Genomic DNA, 18,456 nt, shown 5'->3' on the forward strand with positions numbered 1-18,456 from the left:
AGTCAGCATATTTGTCACGTATTGTTGAACAGGCAACACTACTCCTAAATCCAGGACTGGTGTAGTCAGTCAAAGAGGTGGATTCCAAACTCTGGTCATCCAAGGACAAAGGTTCCTTTGTTAAAACAAAATTGTGCAGTACCACACATGCTTTCACTATTTCATCAACAGTTTCAATGTTTAAATTAATCGCTGTTAACAACACTCGCCATTTGCTGCTTAGTATCCCAAAGGAGCATTCCACCATTCTTCTGGCTCTGGATAATCGGTAATTATATATTTTTTGTGTTTGCGTCAATCCACGGCTTGCATATGGCTTTAATAGATGTTGGGAGAGTTGAAAGGCTTCGTCGGCCACAAAAACAAAGGGCATTGGGGGCTCACATGTGCCAGGAAGAGGTCTTGCAGGAGGTAAATCAAAAGTATTCCCATAGATTCGCCGCCCCATTGGGGACATTTTAAAGACCTGAGAGTCATTGGATCTCCCATATGCGCCAATGTCCACTGAGATAAATTTGTAGTCCGCATCCGTTATTGCCATTAGGACAATTGAGAAATACTTTTTATAATTGTAGTATTCTGACCCCGAAGCAGCAGGTTTCACAATTCTTATATGTTTGCCGTCCACTGCGCCAAGGCAATTTGGAAACTGACAAATGTTGTAGTATTGTTCGGCAATTGCAAGCCATCTGTCCCTGGTGGGCTGGGGGATGAAATCCTCATGGAGGCAATCCCACAAGGCTTGGCAAGTGTCTCTAATGATTCCCGAGATGGTGGAAATTCCTAGTCGAAACTGGTAGTGAAGGGACGAAAGCGACTCTCCAGTTGCAAGGAATCTGTAAAGGAAAGACAATAATTATAAAAAAATAATAGCAAACACATTACAGTTAAAAGTCAATTTAACAGGAGGATACAATTAAAAAAAAAAACTTACCTAAGCGTAACCAGCAAACGCTCCTCGGGTGTTATAGAGAACCGGCTGTAGGTGTCCGTTTTACGTATGTTGTCCGCAACAAGGCCAAGGAGGACGTCAAAATTATTCACTGCCATCCGGACATAGCTTGTGAATTTTTCATCGTTTCCACGGAGCTCCAGGTATAGGGTTGAAAACACCCCACGTGTCAGTCTCTGGGCAGTCAGGGGATGGATCCAAAAGCGTCGATGTCGCTGACGCCTCAGTCGCTGTCGCTCCTTTTCTCTGACGATGATAGCCAAGCGATTTGCCTCAAATATAAAATCAGCAGTGATCTTTGTGATATTTGCAAGAATAACATCCATGGTTTCTGCTTGTCTCTGTCTTCATTCTGTAATATATGCTTCAAAATACTGTATATATACTATATTTTCCCAATAGCCAATCAGAATACGGAACGCGTTAATTGTTTGTTTAGTGTTTAAAAAACGGATCCGTAAAAAAACGGACACAACGGATGCAAAACGGATGCAAACCGGACCCACCGGATCCGTTTTATTCCGGATCCGTCCCCAACGGATCCGCTTAAAACCGGATCCGGTGGGTCCGGTTTGCACAACAAAACCGGAAACGTTGGATACGGAAAAAAAAAGGACTGTACCTGAATACAGAAAACTGATGTGTGAAAGTAGCCTAACTCCGATCACTGGCCACGGAGCACCGCAGGAGAACCTCTTCATGCCCTGATAGGGACAGGAAAAAACACTGGAGAGGAGGGCGGGGAGGGGCCTTTTAACCTCTTTGTGTTTCCTGTCCTTATTAGGGCGGGGAGTCATCCTCCTGTTGTGCTGTCGTGGAGGGAGATTGGAGAAAAATAAATTAACCAAACAGGAAATGGACTAAACAAAATGTACCCCAACAACACTTCTACATCAAGAAATCTATGTCTTTACATATTTCTGGTCCCAGCTAGAGGTGTCATCCTTGGGCCCACAATGTTGCTCCCTTCTCTAAATGTGACCAGATCTAAACAGGGCTAGTTCCTACAGAGAAGCCATGATGTGTGTCCTATCTCCTAATTCACAATGTTAATTCTATGCTACTCCAACCAATTAACCCTCTGGGATCCCGGTGTAACCTATCTCAGCTGCACAGTTAGGCCAATTAAGCATAAACTTCACATAACAACTAGAACATCTAAAACAAGCGTATTTCATTCCCAATCACAGGAGTCTGTTTGTTAGCACTTTTAGTTACTGTCTCTGCAGATGAGCCAATCTGGATAGTTGGGTGCCTTGAGAGGCTCACCACGGGCTGTGGCCTTTTGGATCTTCCCACAGTACAATCTGCAGTTGTCAATAGTGTAAACAGAGTTCAGGTTTTGCTGACACAGATCCGAAAAGTCATTCATATTAGTCCAATTTCCTGCTTTCCCCTAACTAGCTCGTTGGACCGGTCAAATAGCCTTCATTACAGGTGGCTGAAAACAAGGTGCCTTAGGCTATGTGCCCACAGGACAATGTACCCACGGAATTTGCCACGTAAAACCTGCGGATTTATCTGGATTTTCTAGATAAATCCTCAGGTTTTAGCATGTACAGACACTCCATGTTATCCTATGGGACATGGGGAGTGCTTTGCCCATGCTTCGGTATGTGCGGCTGCGGAATATGGTGCAGATGTCCAGCAGCCGCATATAACTGCATGTCAATTATTCCTGCGGAAATCCCGCCTCTCCACTATGGAGATAGAGGCCGGGACTTACGCAGGTAAGTTGCATGAACGTCCGCAGGTATTTCACTGGAATCCCATAGCTATGGATAGCTGTGGATTCCGGGGAGCTGCTGCAGGAAACCTGCTGACATACCTGCAGATATACTGTATCCGCAGGTGCGAGCTCCCGTGGGCACATAGCCTTATTCTGTCTGGGTTGTAACACAGGGTGCTTCACGCTCTATAGGCGCTGCATCATTCCTCACAAGATGGCTCCCATAATTTTCCCATCACTCCTCACACGTGCATGCTGCGAGAAAAAGGTCGGCACATGCTCAGCATACCTCCCAACCGTCCCGGATATAGCGGGACAGCCCCGATTTTATACTCCAGTCCCGTTCTCATGCCCGGGAGCTATGTAATCCCGCAGTGTAGTGAGAGGCAGCTGCCACACCCCCCGCACTCTGCCGACCACACCCCCTCCGGATGCAGGCCACAATCTCTGGATGCCTTCCATGGCATCTATCCTGCTGGCCACGCCCCTTTGCTGTCGTCCACGCCCCCTCTGAATGCTGGACACATACACTCCTCGGGATGCCTTCCTTGTCCCCTCCTGCTGCTCGCTCTATGCTGGCCACGCCCCCTTTGCCTGCCTCTTCTGCCCAGGATCCTCACATGTGACCGGCTCTCCACAGTGGCTGCTTCGTTTGTTCTGCAACTGAGGTAAGAGCAGCAGCAGGAAGGGAGCAGTGTGAGTGAAGGAGGACAGTGCAGAGTGAGTGCAGGAGGGGGAGCAGTGTGCCTACAGGAGGGGGGAGCAGTACAGAGTGAGTGCAGGAGGGGGTGTAGTGTGCCTACAGGAGGGGGGAGCAGTGTGCCTGCAGGAGGAGAGTGCAGGAGGGGGGAGCAGTGTGCCTGCAGGAGGAGAGTGCAGAGTGAGTGCAGGAGGGGGGAGCAGTGTGCCTGCAGGAGGAGAGTGCAGAGTGAGTGCAGGAGGGGGGAGCAGTGTGCCTGCAGGAGGGGGGTGCAGTGTGCCTGCAGGAGGAGGGAGCAGAGTGAGTGCAGGAGGAGGGAGCAGAGTGAGTGCAGGAGGGGGGAGCAGAGTGAGTGCAGGAGGGGGGAGCAGAGTGAGTGCAGGAGGGGGGGCAGTGTGCCTTCAGAAGGAGAGTGCAGAGTGAGTGCAGGAGGGGGGGAGAAGTGTGCCTGCAGGAGGAGGGAGCAGAGTGAGTGCAGGAGGAGGGAGCAGAGTGAGTGCAGGAGGAGGGAAAAGTGTGAGTGCAGGAGGAGAGTGCAGAGTGAGTGCAGGAGGAGAGTGCAGAGTGAGTGCAGGAGGGGGGAGCAGAGTGAGTGCAGGAGGAGGGAGCAGAGTGAGTGCAGGAGGAGGGAGCAGAGTGAGTGCAGGAGGAGGGAGCAGAGTGAGTGCAGAGTGAGTGCAGGAGGGGGGAGCAGTGTGCCTGCAGGAGGAGAGTGCAGAGTGAGTGCAGGAGGGGGGAGCAGTGTGCCTGCAGGAGGAGAGTGCAGAGTGAGTGCAGGAGAGGGGAGCAGAGTGAGTGCAGGAGGGGGGAGCAGAGTGAGTGCAGGAGGGGGGAGCAGAGTGAGTGCAGGAGGGGGAGCAGAGTGAGTGCAGGAGGGGGGAGCAGAGTGCCTGCAGGAGGAGAGTGCAGAGTGCCTGCAGGAGGAGAGTGCAGAGTGCCTGCAGGAGGAGAGTGCAGAGTGCCTGCAGGAGGAGAGTGCAGGAGGGGGGATCAGTGTGCCTGCAGGAGGAGAGTGCAGAGTGAGTGCAGGAGGAGGGAGCAGTGTGCCTGCAGGAGGACAGTGCAGAGTGCCTGCAGAAGGGGGGAGCAGAGTGAGTGCAGGAGGGGGGAGCAGAGTGCGTGCAGGAGGACAGTGCAGAGTGAGTGCAGGAGGGGGGAGCAGGGGAGAGTCCAGCACTTGTGTCTTCTCTGGTCCCCTGTACCTGCAATAGAAAAAGCAGAAACAGAGGGGACTCAGAGAAAGCAGCCAGAGGAGCCCTCAGTGCCCCCAGTGCTGCCATCCTCTGCCCTCAGTGCCCCCCAGTGCTGCCATACTGTGCCCTCAGCGCCCCCCCCCAGTGCTGCCAGCCAGTGCGCTCAGCACCCTCCCCTTCAGTACTGCCAGCCTGTGGCCTGTGCCTTCAGCTCCCCTCTGCAGTGCTGCCAGCCTGTGCCCTCAGCGCACCCCCGCAGTGCTGCCAGCCTATGCCCTCAGCGCACCCCCGCAGTGCTGCCAGCCTGTGTCCTCAGCACCCCCTCCCCGCAGTGCTGCCAGCCTGTGCCCTCAGCACCCCCTCCCCACAGTGCTGCCAGCTTATGCCCTCAGCACCCTCCAGTGCGGCCAGCTTGGGCCCTCAGTGTCTTCCAGCGCTGCCAGCCTGTGCGCTAAGCATCCCTAGGGCCATCCCACAGGCCACCACTGTCAGTATGTAGGCGCCACAGGCCCTAGTAATGTGTGTGTGCCCCCACTGACCCCAGTAATGTATATGCCCCCCACTGACCCCAGTAATGTTTATGCCCCCCACTGACTCCAGTAATGTTTATGCCCCCCACTGACCCCAGTAATGTTTATGCCCCCCACTGACCCCAGTAATGTTTATGCCCCTAGTAATGTGTATGACCCCAGTAAAGAAGGGCAGTGAGCCCCATAGGGGTGAATGGACCCCATGACCATCGTGAGGGTGCAAGGTTAGGAAGGGGTTAATTGGTTGAACTGGGATAGGGGATAGTTAGGGCTATTGGATTGGTGGAAGGAAGATGTAGGGGGATTGGAGGGGAGCAGGGAAGGGGTGGGGGGTTGTGGGAGGTATAAGAGAGGGGGGTGGACTGATTACCTCCCCTTTCGTCGCTGGAAAGTTGTGTCCCACCCGCCCGCCCTGATGTTATGTATATAAAAACAAAAAAAAAAAAAAAAAAAAAGAAAAAAGGAAAAAGAGGAAAACATTGTGTAAAAAATAAAAAAAAAAAAAAAGGAAAGACTGGAGAATATAAGATTGATTTGCCAAGTTGTTTTGTCACAGCGGGGGGATAGGTCCGTCTGAGAGGTTGGGAGTACCGACAGTTGGTTGGTTGGTACGAAGTCGCTCAAGGGGAGTGGCTTCGGATTGGATGGGAACTTGTGGGCGGAGGTCCCGCAGGTTCTGGGAAGGGGTAATTAACGATGGAACGTTGTTACCCCTCACCTTTGGGCCGGGTGGTTACGGCCGAGGTGGTCCTCTGGGCCGGTTTGGAGGTTACGGCCGGGGGGTTATGAAGGATGGTTGGCCTCTCGGACGGATCTATCGGTGTGTATGGTTATACGGGTATATATGTATAAGGTTTAAGTAACAATTGAGTGGCATGTTGAGCCACGAGTTTTGGTATACATATATACGGTAAATAAAACTGTGGCCATTCCTGCAATAAAGTCGTGGTTCGAGTCTTTATTTTAGGTAGATATGGTTGGGTGCTTTGTATGGTAACCTGCTTATCCCTTATAGATGCGTCATGTGTATGCCACCCGAGTAACATGGATGCCCCCAGTGACGTCTATGCACCCCCAGTAATGTGTATACCCCCTTGTGACCCCAGTAACATATATACCCCACCCAGTGCTGTCTATGCCCCTGTGCTGTATTTGCCTACAGCCATAACGCAGTGCGGCCTGCACAGCCACATACCCTAGAGGAGCTGGACGAAGACGAGCGGGGGAGGTGAGTAAGGCTGCTGCCGGCTTCCCCATATTAATACCTCTAATGTGTCTGTGTGTATGATGTGTGTATGACTGTGTGTAGATTTACGTCTGTTTATGTGAATTTTATGAATTTTTCTTCAAATATATGTGTGTACTAGCTGTACTATCGTCGGTCGGTCTCTCTCTCTCTCTATCTCTGTCTGTCGGTCTCCCCCCTCTCTCATACTCACAGCTCACGGGCATCTTGCTGCACGGCGTTTACACTGCTCCGGCGGCTTTTCCTCTTTTGAAAATGCCGGCCGCTCATTATTCCATCTCATATTCCCTGCTTTCCCCGCCCACCAGCACCTATGATTGGTTACAGTAAGACACACCCCCACGCTGAGTGACAACTGTCTCACTGCAACCAATTACAGCCGCCGGTGGGCAGGTCTATATTGTGGAGTAAAATAAATAAATTTAAAAAACAAAAAACGACGTGCGGTCCTCGTGAGCAGCGCGATCAGCGATGACATCACAGGTGAGTTGCGGTCTCAGATGGAGGACTCCAGCTGGCCGCGGGTAACCTGAGTGACGGCACCGCTGACCGCGCTGCTCACTTCAGTCACTCAGGGGATTTGCGGTCACCAGTGAATCCTTCACGGGTGACCGCTAACCAGGACGCGACACACAGACAGAGCCGCGGGGTGACAATGAAGTCAGGTGAAGTTCATCCGAGTTCATTCTCATCGCGCAACTCTGTCTGTGTCTGCTGTCAGCGGCATGTAGCAGAGCTGAATTGACGGAGGAACGCACTGTCAAAAATGCATGAAAAACACATGGAAAATGCATGCGTTTTAGATGCATTTTTTTGACCATCACAGTGTTTACATTTGTCCAGTCTGCCAGAGGGTTTGTTCTTTTCTGCACATACCAAGCTGAGGTCACACTGGCATATCACATGTGATGCGATATGCTAATGACCCTCGGCTCCTGTGAGCGTGAGCCATTACACTGTGATCTGATCCTGCAATCGGATCACAGCTAAGGAGGAGAGGGAGGGATTAAGGATGTCAGGCGTTCAGTTGGGATGAGCCCTGGGCCACGCTATCTTTTTAAAGGTGACTGGATCAGCGGACGAGAGCACCCACTGACCCCGGTGTCTCCACAATTGGAACAATCAAAACAGTAAGTCGCCCGTATTCACTAATTTCTCCCATTAACCAAAAGCACAGTATTACAGATATTTTATCTAAAAGAGCGGATCTGTCATGAAGTCTGAAGTTTTGTACATGGGGCAGATTTAGGGGAAAGATCTGCTTTAAAACAGAATTTTGTGGTCTAAAATATTCTAGTTTAAAAGTAACACGGCCAAGTTTGCATTTATATTTTAATTTACTACTTAGAAATAAATCTATGTATATTTTTTTAATTATTGTTTCTAAAACAATAATTGTCACTGCTGACTGGGCGTGGTTAGAGGCGTGGTCATGGGTGTGGCCTACAAATTTGCCGCTTCGCGCGACGCAAACTTTGTCCCTCTTTCCATTCTTTCAAAGTTGGGAGGTATGGCTCAGTAGCATCGCTGCGCTGTGGCAAAAGTGTATGTCTTGATTACTGGAGTTGCACATGCGCAGTGTGCGTCTCGTGATATGAACGCACTGTATGGCTTTACAAGTGACGGGAGAGGTTTACCAGTGTAGAGGAGACTCGGGCTGTGAGACATATAGGGCTACCTGCGAAGGTGCGTTGAAGGGAACCTGTCAGGTGCAATATGCACCCAGAAACGGGAGCAGTTCTGGGTGCATATTGCTAATTCCTGTCTAGCAGTCCCAGCATGTATTAGCATACAGAAAGAGATCTTTAGAAAAAGTATTTCTAAAGATCCTTCATTATATACTAATAAGGCCAGTGGCTAGTCGCAATGACATTGGTTTTCTTGGCTAATTGGCCCCTTTATCATGTAAGCACACCCCTGTGAGTGTGCTAACATGCTGATGAATGCGCAGTTTCAGTGGCATTGTCGCACTCACCTCTGCTGCCACCGCGCCTCACGCTGGATTTCAGCTCAGTGTGCATGAGCACCGGACTTCCGGTCATGCACACTTTGAAGCTGATCTGGCACCCCTGACCCGGTCAGGCACCACTGAGTACTGCACCCATGCTGGGATTGTACTTCCAGGTAATCCTAAGGGCCAGAACGAGGTGTGTACGCACAGACACATAGCAACCAGGTCTCCCACACCATTAGATGGGACCCTTGGGCAGTCCATAGAGGGGTCTGGCCTTCAATTCTTGTCAAGGGGTGTAGTGGAGAGGCTGGGAGTTAAAGTGCAGAGGCTGTCAGGAAAGGAGTGGAGCGAGCCAGTCTGGTAGTGGTGAGCGGCGGTTGCTAGGAGACGCAGACACGCGCTCATACTAATCAGACCCTGCACATGGAGTAGCCGTTAGCGGGGGAGAACAGTTATCAGTCAATCAGAACGAAAGAGAGAGTCAGTCGAGTACGGGGACTGCCGGTGACTAGGCACGTACGGGGAACAGGTCCCTAGAGTAGACTCAAGTTTAACTATCTGCTAAACCTGCCGGTGAGGGGAACTACAAGTACCTCACCAACCACACAGAGTCCGAGCCTCAGCAGCAACGCAGGGACCCATAAGGAGATTGAGCCAGAAGCCATCTCACCTGGTCCATGCTGCCGGCAAACGGTCCAAAAAGGGAGAAAAGGCAGAAGCGACTCCCTGGATAGACCCCACGGTACTTCAAGTCAGGGGTTATCCGAACATAGAAGTGCTAGGAAGGCAAGTTAATGGTTACCCTCGGACTGGCTTGAAGGATACCTGGTTTCACCTGGTTTATTTCAGCATCGCCCGGGTCAGCTTACTATAACAACAAAAGTGAGTAAAAACGAGTTGAAAGACTTTCTAGACTGAGCCTGAGTTATTCCTGACCCACTATCCCTACACACCCATGCCCCTGGGGCCAGCCTCACTCACGGGAGGCCACACCATCCGACTGCAGACCCCATCAGCCCCAGACGCTCGTTAAATTTGCAGTGGCGGTTACCCATATCCCTGACCGCAAACCTTGAGTGGCGTCACGACACATATATACAAAACCGACATACCTGTTGCCATATACAGAAGAAGACCCTGTGGCGTCCCTGAAGCTGGATCGGTATCCCTTGGGCGATGCCCTGAGTGTACGCGCCCCGGCTTCAAACTGGTGTAGTGCGCATAACCGGAAGTGCAGGAGAATTCTGATCATTCACACTGACCCTATTCCCGGCGTTCTCAGGTGGTGCAATTATTATTATTATTTATTATGCAATGGACAAAGGTATGCGTGTCACTGCTGATGATGACGCTGGAACATCAACTTCGGAACTGGAGGAAAACAGGTTCAGCGCCGCGCTTGAAGACCACGGACATCAGTGTTGAACACACAATTCTTTTATTTAATTTCATTCCTACGCGTTTCGGAGACCACAACTGCCTCCTTCTTTTCGGGAAAAGAACTTTGTAAGCGCGGCGCTAAACCTGTTTTCCTCCAGTTCCGAAGTTGATGTTCCACTTGTACAACAGGGCTGCTGCTGGACCGCTTAGGCACTCGCTTATGCCACTAAAGGAGTTGTGACTGGCACAACCCGATCAGGTGAGTGCACCACTTCTTTATACTTTTTACCCAGTAAATCGGGTAAGACCCTATTGCGCCTTTTCTCTCCCAATTTAGTTTGATGATGACACTGGGCAGTGGGCATTGAATAGCATGTTAGCACACCTTCATAATCTGAGGTGTCCTTGAGGTATGATGGTGTGGCGCCCCTGACCTGGTCAGGCACCACTGAGTACTGCACCTATGCTGGGTGAGTGCAAACAGGTAATCTAAAGGCTGGAATAGGGTGTGTACGCACAGACACATTGTGACCAGGTCTCACACACACTTGAGGGGACCCGTGGGCAGACCCAGGAGGGGGTGTGCCTCCACATCCAATCAAGGGGTGCGGTAGAGAGGCTGGAAGCTAGGTTGCAGTGGCAGTCAGTGAGAGGAGCTGGAGGTAGCCAGCCTGAAGTGGAAACGCAGGAGAGTGAACACATTAGTCAGACCCTGCACATGTAGTAGCCGTTGGCGGAGGAGAACGGTCACCAGAAGTTGGACAGAAAGACGCTGAGGAAGCCAGCTGGTCGTGTACGGAGACTTCTGGTGGCTAGGCACGCACGGGGAACAGGTCCCTAGAGCCAGACATCCATTTAGTGGTCTGCTAAACCTGACGGTAGGGTGGACCACAAGTCCCACACCAACCAAAACAGAGTCAGAGCATCAGCAGCAATGAGGGGGTCCATAAGGAGGATCGAGCCTGGAGCTATCTTCCTTGGTCCACGCTGCCAGCAAACGGGCCAGAAAGGGGAGAACAGGCAGTTGCGACTTCCTTGGATGAATCCCACGGTACTTTAAGTCAGGGGTTGTCCGAAACAAGAAATGCTAGGAAGGCGAGTTACCCTTAGATCAGCCTGAAGGATACCTGGTTCCACCTGGTGTGTTGCGGGCGGAGGAGGGGACGCTGTGCTCTCCCTACTGCTCGGGTCCGGCTGCCGCTGCTGCTGCGGCCTCTGCTGCTCGGTGGCTCGAGCGATGGGCCGGATCCCGGGGACTCGAGCGGCGTTCCTCGCCCGTGAGTGAAAGGGGATTGGTTTTTGGGATAGTTTATTGTCCGTGACGCCACCCACGGTTGTGGTGATTGAATGTACACCACCGCTGCTCTGGCTGGGGATCCCGGGAGTGATGGTGTGGAGCAGCCAGTTGTTGTGTTGCCCCTCTGTGGGTAGGGGTTGGTGATCCCGGGGCCCAGTGATGGGGTTGGGATGGTGGACAGGCGGGTATGGGGCCTGTGGAGGTGCAGGGGCGCGGGGACAGCGCTGTGCTGCACGGCACGGTGGTACTCACTCAGCCCAATGAAGCACACAGAGTCTTTGCTGAAACAATCGGCTAGATGGACGGGTCCCACAGGCGGCTGCGGTGTTTTTCCCCTGACCCCAGGTTGTTAGTGTAAGTCCTTTCCTTCGCCTCCGTGCACACTCTTCCTGCTCTCCGGTTTCCAGCTGGCTCCCCGATTCAGTACCGGGGGGCCACCGCCCAGCCCCGGCTACCTGCGGTTCCACCAACTGGCTCCCCGGCTCCCTGCAGACGGCCACTACCGTCTGCCTGACTTTCTGCACAGGGGCCCTAGGCTCCAACCTAGTCCCCAGTCTGCGTCTGCCTCTCTGCAGACTTCCTCTCTCCTTCACTCCTGAACTTCTCTCTGGGCTTGTTTCCTGCCTCAGGCCAGCTCACTCCAGGGTGAGCGTCTCCATCTCCTGACTCCGCCCACCTGGTGTGTCAGTCTGAGCCCGAGGCAGAAAGCAGGTCACTTTGGGGATGTCTGCTGTGAACTGCTGGGGGTGGGTGTGTGTGTGTGTGTTGTTACCTGTGTCCCCTGGCTTGTCCAGGGCGACACAGGTGCATCTCACACCACCAGCAGAACGTGAGTAAACGAGTTGAAAGACACTTTGGACTGAGACTGAGTTCTTCTGCGACCTGTTCTACACACATACACCCGAGCCCCTGGGGCCAGCCTCACTCTTGAGAGGCCACACGATCCGACTGCAGATTCCATCAGCCCCAGACGCTCGTTAAACTGCAGTGGCGGTCACCCATAACCCTGACCGCAAACTGAGAGTGGCGTCACGACTCAGAAGTAAATAACCTGACATACCTGTCGCCAGAGAAGATCTCAAAGAGAAGTCCCTGCGGCATCCCTGGAGGTAGAGCGGTGTCCCTGGGGCCACCGCCGCAGCGGTGGGCGACTCAATGATATCTGTGGAATGAGAGGGTAAGTATTTTCTCTGATCACACCGGTCTTCTATACCATACCGAAAATCCACAAGAACCTACAAAACCCACCGGGTAATAGTTATTTTATATAGCACCAAAAATTAATAATTTTTGGTGCTGTATAAAATAAAAAAATATTACCTGGTGGGTTTTGTAGGTTCTTGTGGATTTTCGGTAGAGTATAGAAAACCGGTGTGATCGGAGAAACTATATGTGCCCGTTACTTAGATACATTTACTACCTACCAATAGGAACTCTGACCAAGCAGCTCCCTTACATTAGGAGTTTAATCATAGGGGACACCATCAGTCTCCATTGCAATCTTTTTGTCTGATAAATTCAACAGCTACTGAAACCACTAATGGGAAAACATCTAAAAACTCATTACAGGCACGGTGGCTCAGTGGTTAGCACTGCAGTCTTGCAGCACTGGAGTCCTGGGTTCAATTCCCACCAAGGACACCATCTGCAAGGAGTTTGTATGTTCTCCCCGTGTTTGCGTGGGTTTCTTCCGGGTACTCTGGTTTCCTCCCACACTCCTCCAAAAAAAACATACTGATAGGGAAATTAGATTGTGAGCCCCAATGGGGACAGTATTGTCAATGTATGTAAAGTGCTATGGAATTAATAGCGCTATATGAATAATTATTATTACAGAATTTAATACATTATATGAGGTGTGTATGGGACCAAATCTTTCATAATGAATGGGTACAGTAATATCAATAGTATGACACAACATTAATCATTTCTGTATACCAAACACCGGTCAGTCTGCCCTGAGGATACAATAGGATTACTATAGCAGCAGCAGCCAGGACTTTTTCCATATAGCTCAAGGTATGGGCAAATAATACATCCGCAGGTCACGCGTATGTGTACCGCCCCGGGGCTCGGCCGGCTGACGAGCCACTCGGATCCGTGCTCGTCGGTGGGTGGCTTGAGCTCTCCACGGACCCGGGGGTCACGTCACTCTGAAAGGGGTTGGTGCTACACGTAGGGACTTCGGTGGGGAGGTCCACAGGCGGAGCTGCGATCGTTTGCAGGGGATTTAAGTTTGTGACGCCACCCATGGGTTGTGGTGAATGGATGGACACCACCGCTGCCGTTTACTCCCGGGGACGGTGTTGCGCAGCTTGGTGTTGACCCCCTCCGTGGGTAGGGGGATGATGGTCCCGGGGGCCCGAGGGAGGTGCTGAGGCGAGGGGATGGATGCGTGCTGGGGTGTCGGTGTGGTGTGGCCCGAAGGCACTGGTGTACTCACTATGATAAACAAGCTGGAGTCTCTGGTAAACCAAACAAGATGGTGAACGGTGCCCGCAGCCGGCTGCAGTTTCCCCTTAACAGGTTGGTGGTTTCCGCCTTTCTCCTGCACCTCTCGTGTAAAAGTTAAGACTTATGCCTAAGCAACGGTAGTCCGCTCCCCGGCTTGCTGTGTGTCGGGAGAGCCCTATTTGCCCGCAGACGCTGGCCCCTCAGGTCTCTATGCCTGGGCGGTGGCTTTACCCCAATGGTTGGGCTGTTGTCTTCACTTGGGTCTTATGTAGGAAAGGTCCTAAAGATTAGTTCTCAATCAGTTGATTTCACTCAGTCCAGTTGTTTCTGGGCTTCGTACTGGGTCTGAGTACCCCTCCTGGTGCTCCGCTTTCCAATCGGTTCCCCGGTTTGGTACCGGCGGGCCACCGCCCGTCCCCAGTCCCTACGGCTCCACCGGCTGTAATCCCAGCTCCTGCAGGCGGCCACCACCGTCCGCCTCTTTGCCAGAGGTGACTGGGCTCCAACCCAGACACCTAGTGTCGACTTTGGCAGGCCTGAGCACAGGTCTGCCCTTGAACTTGACTCCACTATCAAAGCTCAACTCTGTTTTCCCGCCTCCGGGCCTGTGAACTCCTTGGTGGGTGGAGCCAACCGCCTGGCTCTGCCCCCCTGGTGTGAAGATCAAACCGGGAGGGAGGTGACAAAGGTTTTTAGTTTGGCTGCTGTCACCTTACTAAGGGGGGGGTGCATGGGACTACCTGGAACGACCTGGCTTGGCCAGGGCGTCACATATGCACCACTACCCAGGGACAGGGGCTTCTCTGACCATGTAAGCTAAAGAACCCTGACTTGCCCTCAAGCCACAGGTACGCTTGAAGGTAGCGAGACGTGACCCTCCAACCTGTCCTCGTCTCCTACACGGACCCTGGTCTAGAGACCCCCTACCTGTTCAAGAGGTCAACTCCAGGGAACAGCACAAAAATAACAAAGAAAAACAACAAACTAACATTGCTTCTGCAAACTAAACCTTGTCTGCAGAAGGCTACAGGAACTAGCATAAAGCACACCCAAACACAACCACCGTCTCAATCAACTGTGAAGAGAAAATAACCAGCCCTATGTGAAGGATGCTGGGACCTTTTAAAGGCCCAACCTAATTAGTAAATTAGAGCACCTGAGGGAATGCCTCCAAGCAAACTTGCAAAAGAAGCATTAACCCCTCAGATGCTAAAAATAAAATGTCCCTTTAAGGCCTCTGTCACACGTTCGTGCCTCCGGACCTGGACCTATGTATTCCTAATGGTTTGGACACACGTAAGTATTTTGGAATGGAACGTGTGTCCGTTCCGTACTTACGTGTGTCCGTTTTTCTCCGGCATCACGGGTGTCACACGGTCCGCACCTGTACCACACGGATGTAGTGTGGATGCGGTCCCGCGTGACATGCGCCGGAGAAAACTCACGTGTCAGAGAAAAAAATAACAAACCTTTACTCACCTTCTGAAGCCCTCCTGTCTCTGCCGCTGCTGTCACTTGCTTCCGACCGCCGCTCATTATGCTCATTTAACCCCTTCACGACCTTTGACGGATATATCCGTCACGGAGCGTGTGACATTAAGCCCCGCCCCCTGCCGCGGGCAGGATGCGGCGATCTGCGCACATATCTGCTGTTTTCAACAGCTGACGTGTGTGCCTGCATGTTACGAGTGGAATCGCATTCCACCCGTAACATTAACCCCTTACATCTCGCTGCCAAAGCCTGGCAGCGAGATGTATATACGCGCGGTCATGATTTTCACTTACCGCCGCCCCCACCGGAAGTCACGTGAGTGATCACGTGACTTTCGATGGTTGCCATGGTAGCACAGGGTCATGTGATGACGCCTGCAGCTATGACGAATCACTTTCGTTTTCACTCGGCCTGGAGCCAATGAATCAGGAAGTGACCGTATCTGCGGCTTACAGCTGTATAGCTGTGATCAGCAGATAGTGCAGAGCGATCGGATTGCTGACCGCTATAGCCCCCTAGGGTGACTAAAATAAAAAAAAAAGTAAAAAAACTTTTAAAAAATAAAAAAAACAAAAAACCTAAAAGTTCAAATCACCCCCCTTTCACCCCATTGAAAATTAAAGGGTAAAAAAAAATAAAAATAAATATACACATATTTGGTATCGCCGCGTTCAGAAATGCCCGATCTATCAAAATATAAAATCAATTAATCTGATTGGTAAACGGCGTAGTGGCAAAAAAATTCCAAACACCAAAATTACTTTTTTTGGTCGCCGCAAGTTTTACGCAAAATGCAATAACAGGCGATCAAAATGTAGTATCTGCACAAAAATGGTACCATTAGAAATGTCAGCTCGTGACGCAAAAAATAAGCCGTCACTGAGCCATAGATCCCAAAAAATGAGAACGCTACGGGTTTCGGAAAATGGCGCAAAACGTACACCACTTTTATTGGACAAGCTTGTGAATTTTTTTTTAACCCCTTAGATACAAGTAAACCTATTCATGTTTGGTGTCTACAAACTCGCACCGACCTCAGGCATCATACCACACATCAGTTTTACCATATAGTGAACACGGTGAATAAAACATCCCAAAACCTATTGTGCCATCACACTTTTTTGCAGTTTTTCCACACTTGGAATTTTTTTGCTGTTATCCAGTACACCATATCATAAAACTTATGGTTTCATTTAAAAGTAAAACTTGTCCTGCAAAAAAACAAGCCCTCATATGGCAAGATTGACTGAAAAATAAAACTGTTACGGCTCTCAGAAGAAGGGGAGCAAAAAACAAAAACGGAAAGTGCCCGGGGCCTGAAGGGGTTAATATTCACTTCACTGCGGCCGGAAGCAGCAGCAGCGGGGAGCCGGCGGGGCTGGAGACCGAAGATCAGCACCACGGACAGCAGGAAGGACTATGTGAGTATGCAAATTACCTGTTCTCTGTGTGTTATCGCGGATAGCACATGTAGAACACACGTGGTCCGCACGTACCGGAGACACGTACTTACCAAACGCAACACGCAGGGAGAATACATGTCTCGCGGCACATGCGTGATTTTCACGTATGTGTGGCAGAGGCCTAAATGAAGACAAATCTCACTGGAAAAAGACCAGCGTCACACCGCCGATGTTAAATACGAGTAGCAGATTTTCTTTTATGTCTCTCAAAATTACATTGGACTTTTGCAAAAAAAACTGGGACAGGCGTTTCCTTGCTCTCTTTTACAAAGGGAAAGCAGTGTAACTTGAAGGAATCCGTACATTCTAGCATCTACCTGAGCCTAGAATGTTTTGGCTTATTCCAGGTTAGTGGGAGTGGTGATTCTTCCTGTCCACTATAATCATGCAAGGGGGGGGCTTGTCCCTCCCTGCACTTCCCTTATCTGGAGGTCTCACCCCAGACCCCTGCTTCTATTATAAACAGCACCATGCCCACGTGGAGTTAGAAAAAGAATGTTTATTCTGCCTGGAAACGTCAGACGGCGTTTTGAACACGCCCCTATCATGTGATAGGGGGCGTGTTGAAATGATGTCTTCCTGGAAGTGTAGCACCCCACGGGACCTGTAGGCCATAACTCGGGCCAGTGGTTTTGTGGGGTTGCTGTAAATGGCCTGACCTGGCTCCATGGCCCCATCGGCTACAGGCAAAAGAGAGAGTGAAAAAGGGGGGAATGGGGGCTTGCTTTGCAGCACCACCCATGGTGCGCGGCCAGGGATTAGCTGCGAGATGTCGCTCTCCTCCGGGGCTAATGTTACCGCAGCTCAGATAGTCCAGCTCCTCACAGGTGGAGCGAACCCCGAGGAGGACGATGGTGATGGGGGAAGGGCCGTTGGCACCGAACCGCGGCACCAGCAAATTAGAGTCTCACACAGGGGCTGTGGTTCCAGGTGTTTTTAGTCACAGTTCGTGTGCTGCGCCCGAAGAGTACCAGTCATTACCGTGATGGGCCCCAGCCGATCCCGGATGAAGCAGAGGCCACCACCGGTGTTGTGAAGCGTGTGAGACCTTCCTCCTTATGCCTTGTAGTGTGGATCCCCATGGCGTGAAGCTACTTGGGAACCCCAGTGTCTTTGGCTTTAGTTGCCATCCCGTACACAAGCAGCGTTAAACTTGTTATGGACCCGACCGTGGCCATGGCTCCTGATTCTATGTGCTGCTGTGCCCCGGGACTTTTGGTGGTGGGCAATGGGACGTGAAATCCCCCTTCCCTGCAGATTTATTAGAGTCCATGAAGGTTTCCCTAACCGAGGGCTCTGCACCCTTACTGGCGCCGGTCCCGAAGAGGCTGTTGGGGGGGCTCACCTTCCAGCTACCAAGTTGCTCCTCTGTCTCACAGCTCCACTTGGTCGTCTCCTGCTTCTCCCAATCCGTCCTGTGCAAAATCAGTGCGGTGTCATGGACCTTGGTCCTGGGACTAATTCCACCAGTCTCCAGTCCCCAGAACCAGTCTGTTAAAACACTGCTCTCCTAAGTCTGCTCTCTTCTGCTCCCAAAACTGTTCTGAGGTAAAAACCTTTCTAAAGTGAAATTAAGTGTGTTCGCTCACTTCCCAGGCAGCCCCCACCCTTGGGATGACTAATTGGTGGTTGCCCTGGTAACCGGCAATTCCCCAGCCTGGCTTCCTGAGTAATGTAAGTGCTGGCTTGCTAACTAGGTGTTTATGTAAGTGTATTGTGTAAGCGAAAACCAGTGGTTAACCTCTTCCTACCTGGGATAAGCATTACACCTTAAGACAGATGCAATACTCTGTGGCGACTGAAGCCTCAGGGGCGCCACAGAAGGAGCCTATAAACTCTAACATCTAAAAATGAATAAATAAAACAATTGGTGCAGGGTCACTTCCCTCCCTCCCCCCAGTATTCTCATACCCAGCACAGATAAGCAGGCTGCACCCCCAGCCGTGCGCTTATCTTGGCTGTGTATCAAAAGAAGAGGAAGCGCATGTGTGGCGCCCCTGAAGCTCCAGTCGCCACAGAGGTACTGCACCTCAGCCAGAGGTGTGGTATCTCATTCCCAGGTAAGG

This window comes from Anomaloglossus baeobatrachus, chromosome 2, assembly GCF_048569485.1.
Source record: "Anomaloglossus baeobatrachus isolate aAnoBae1 chromosome 2, aAnoBae1.hap1, whole genome shotgun sequence".
NCBI lineage: Eukaryota > Metazoa > Chordata > Amphibia > Anura > Aromobatidae > Anomaloglossus > Anomaloglossus baeobatrachus.